Here is a 5,000-nt window from a genome sequence, read left to right on the forward strand (position 1 = left end):
AAAAGTCATATCAGGGGTAGAGATGGCAGCGCCTTCTCCATATATGCAGGCTGCCTATGATTGCTGACACAGAGCAGTATTTGGCTATTTGCTTGGAGTTCTTCTTATTAACTCCAGCAATTTGCAAACCTCTAACACAGAGTCGATGTACATGTCCAAGGCTACCATAGATTAGAACAACTAGTTTTGTATGATAACCACCTATTGACAGAGCATGAATTAATGGCTGGTATTTTAAAATTTTTTCAGAGAAACACAGGTCCATATACATATCAAAACAACAACCCACTTCCAGAATCACAATAGTTTTTAAAAGATCATCAACAACAACAATGTCAGGAGTATTTGGAGAGTCTCTAAGAACAGTTTCTAACGAGTTATCGATTAAATGTGTGAACCAGTTCAGTTGTATTTTTGTGTGTGTGTGTATTGCGCTTTGTCCATATGTTTTGCGTAATTCAATCGCTGTAATGTCAACAATGCGATCGTGACGGGCAATGTATAGTCCTTTGAATGCGGGGCATCCGTTCAGTATGTGCGCAGTTGATTCAAATTGTTTGTCATTATGCAACAAGCAGAATGGTTCATGGCGTTTTGGAAACCATGTAGACAGATTATATTGAGTGGGGAGTGCTTGCAGCCTAGCTTTGACGACAAATTTTAAAATGCCTGCATTGATGGCTGGATTATGTAGCGCCGAGTGTGACACTGCCGGGTCCGCGCACTGTAGGCATGCAAGCTTACCCTGGAGGCGCAGGTTAACCCAGTAATGGCGCTGTTGTGTGTGTCAATAGCCCCTTATACATGCGTCAATGTAAAGCTGTTACATTGCGCCTACCACGATAGAAACTCGCGAACGTGTTACAATTGCCTCATGTATAAGGGGTCTAGATGTAAACCGTTAGTTTTTCCGCCGATCGTCTGAGCCTTTCGAGAGAGGTGGTTTACCACGTTCATTCGTCTTAGAAAAGGGCGTGTCAAATCAGGCCGATGTGTCATGGGGGAGGCCGTGCGTGACTGGGGGGAGACGGTGACAGGAGGCTAGAAAGTTCACTCCATCATCTCTTTGAAATTCCTTATTCCATGAGTGGTAGGCTACAATGACTGGCTGTTTTAAAATATAACTAATAGCCTAACGAAACAAAATAACCCAGGAAGTTTCATCTTCGAGACGTTAAGGCTTCTTCCAATACTGACAGCTGACTCATAGCTTGCAGGTTTGCGGGAGACGCGACATTTGAGGGATGTCACTTAATTTAAACCTTTTTTGCTTCCGTTAGTGTGTGTGTGTGTGTGTGTGTGTGTGTGTGTGTGTGTGTGTGTGTGTGTGATAGAGACAGAGAAGACTCAGTAAAACATCGGAAAACACCGTGTCTCGTAAGCCTTAAACTATCAATCACCCCCACAATGAAATATGCCATTACAGTCGCGACAAACTTCTTGGCATTGTGGTGCGCCCAAAACGCAAGCTATAAACGTAGCCATCCTAATGTAACCAAAATATACCTCTGCTGATATGCCTAACCTTCGTTCTATTTAGAATTTGTCTTAGCACTATGCAGGAATAAAATAGCATCTACAGTGTCAGGATTCAGGCGCTCTCGCCTGGCTTCTATAACGCGCCCTGCTGCACTGAAGGAGCGCTCACTCGCAGCACCTGTTGCTGGAACGCATATAATTCGTTTTGCAAGGTGCTGTAGTCGTGGGAACGACTGGCCTGGTTTCTCCCAAAAGGAAAGTAGATTTTCCTCTGCTGATCCCGCGTCTATATGGAAGTTTGTAGAGAGATTGCCGGGGAGTAAAATGCTCCCTTTCCGTTACGTCTGCTGCTGGCTAGTAATACAGACAGCCGGAAAGGTTAATAAACGGAATGAAATAGCTACACATTACACACGCTATGTTTTAATAAAAGCCACGTTACTCACATACTGGTTAACACTGTTTGTTACAGCACATAAATGTTTGTCGCTACATCCAAACTGCGTCACCGTTGTCCCTCCCTGTGCTTCAGCCGCACCATTTTGCTTGCAATCATTTAATTGAAATATGCTTATTGGCATTTGTTGCACCTTAATCGTTTTCTACAAACATGATATGCTATGTATGGTGTAGTAGACTGAGACTCTATTCACTACTGCACAAAAACTAGACACGTTTGAAAAACTAGACGTTTGCAATGAAGTAGGTTAACTTTCGCCAATATCTCCGTAAGGGAGATGGGTTATGTGCTCAAATTTCCTGGGATCAAAGAAGACGTTAGTATTCATGTGCAAACTAAAAATCACGTCTCAGGATTGCTGCGCATGCAAGTTATTTCGGGTGTCTCAACTGTAACTAATACCACTGTCATATAATTATGAGTCCAGTAAAAGACGGAGCAAACACAGTTTTCTACCGTTGTTGAAACACATCCACGCGTAGACTCGTTTTCTTTCCATCCGAGAGTGGTTATTCAAAGAAAATATTAAGAACTATATGCTGATAGAAAGAAGGGAACTTTAAGCCACTACACTGCCTGTGCCCGATGCGGATCCACGTTGATGTTGTTAGTAAACAAACCAGGTGGGAGCACATCTCCGTGGTCTTTGCGCATGCCCGAGGCAATGTAACCGCTTCACATTTTGCACATGTATACAGGTAACGACAAGAGCCGTTTCCCTTGAAAATCTTCACACCTACACGCGAATACGATACGATAAACTGATCTGATCTCAGTGGCACATGTATAAGGCCCTACTGTTGTAGGATTTCATACCTGCATGTCCGGCTGTTCAGCTTTTTGCTGGATTCGTCATGGTGTAGAGTCGCATCAGCGTGGACATTTGAGTCCATGATGAGCTCCTCACTGACGCTTACCTGTTCTTGGCTTGTTGTGTATATCCAGTTTAGCTGAATGTTATTGCTGTTGCACAGGTCGTTCAAATCAGGCCAGTCCGATCGCACTCCAAATCCTGTGGCCCTGGTGTCCAGCTTCCCGCTAGGTTTCTTTCTGAAGCCCAGGAAACTTGGTTCTCCATGAAGGGCAAGGGGGATCTTTCGTTTGTTCAGGTCCAGTAGCAATGAACCCCGGGCCATCGTTCGGACTGTCGGGTCGTCGTTGTTTATCATACGCAATAGGTGGCTTATCCTGGTGGCTGTATATATCCATTCAATGTTAGGGACCCCAAGCCCCCCCGCTGATTTGTGCATGAAGATAATACTTCTTGTTGTATGTGTGTTGAGATTTAGCCATTTCCTCACCAGCTGCACTGTTTTATTGTTCAGTTCCTTCAACGTTGTTTTGGCAATGTGCACATTGGCAAACAGGTGTTGGATTTTGGAGAGGGCTATGTCCCGAACACACACACACACACACACACACACACACAGAGAGACACACACATGGGCCTGTGCCTAACCATTACCATCTAACACGCACACACAAACACACACACACACACACACACAAAGCCTGTGCCTGACCCGAAGCCTAACACACACACACACACACACACACACACACCCTGTGCCTGACCCTAACCCTAAAACACACACCATACACACACACAAAGCCTCTGGCTGTGCCTGATCCTAACCCTAACACACACACCACACACACACACCTTGTGCCTTACCCCTAACCCTAACCCCCACACACACACACACACACACACACACACACACACACACACACACACACACACACACACACACACACACTGTGCCTGACCCTGACACAGAGAGAGACACACACACACCCTGGGCCTGTGCCTGACCATTACCCTCTAACACACACACTCACACACACACACACCCTGTTCCTAACCCTTACTCCCTAACACACACACACCCACGCACCCCACACACATACTACGTGCCTGACCCTACCCCTAACCCCTAACGCACACACACACACACACAGTGCATGAACCTAACCATAACCCTACCTTAGAGTGTGTGTGTAGTGCCTTAATGCATGTTTATGTGATGTCTTATTGTGTGTGTGTGTGTGTTTGTGTTTGTCAGAAGATGGTAAGAGCTGTGTCACTGTGGATGGAACAAAACAAGAGATGTGGCAACTAGTCATTGCACACACACACACACACACAAACACACACACACACACACACCCTGTGCCTGTGCCTGACCCTAACCCCCTAACACACACACACGCACATAAACACACACACACACACACACACACATACACACACACACACACACACACACACACACACACACACACACACACACACACACACACACACACACACACACACACACACACACACACACACACACACACACACACACACACAAACACACAAACACACACACACACACACGCAAACAAACAAAAGCTGTGTCACTGCGGATGGAACACGACAAGAGATGTGGCAACTAGTCATTGCCCACACACACACACACACACACACACACACACACAAACACACACACACACACACACACACATACACCCACACAAACCCTCTGCTTGACCCTAACCCCCTAACACAAACACACAAATAGACACACACAAACCCTGTGCCTGTGCCTGACCCTTACCCTAACACACACACATACACACACACACACATACACACACACACACACATCTCTCAAACACACAAACACACAAACAAACACACAATAACACAAGCACGCAGAGACACACACACACACCCTGTGCCTGTGCCTGACCCTTACCCCCTAACATGCTCACCTGTGGCATAACCTGTACCCCTGTTACAGCTGGTTGGGTGAATGTGCGCTGTGTTACTGTGCTGTGCATTATGCTTGTTCACTGGGTCAGCCTGCTAGGTGCTTAAGCGCTTGTGCAGGCCTCCGCAGTGTCCCTCTGCCACGCCCTACACCCCTGTTCCCAGCAGGTGGGGCTAGTGTGCGCCTGCTAGCTGCATTCGTGCACTGGTGCGGGCCATCATTTTACTGTGCTGTGTTTTTTTTAGGCTACAACAGTTCTCCTCTGCAATAGCCTTATCTGCCACGCCCTATACTCCTGT

Source organism: Sprattus sprattus (genome assembly GCF_963457725.1).
Source record: "Sprattus sprattus genome assembly, chromosome: 1".
Lineage (NCBI taxonomy): Eukaryota > Metazoa > Chordata > Actinopteri > Clupeiformes > Clupeidae > Sprattus > Sprattus sprattus.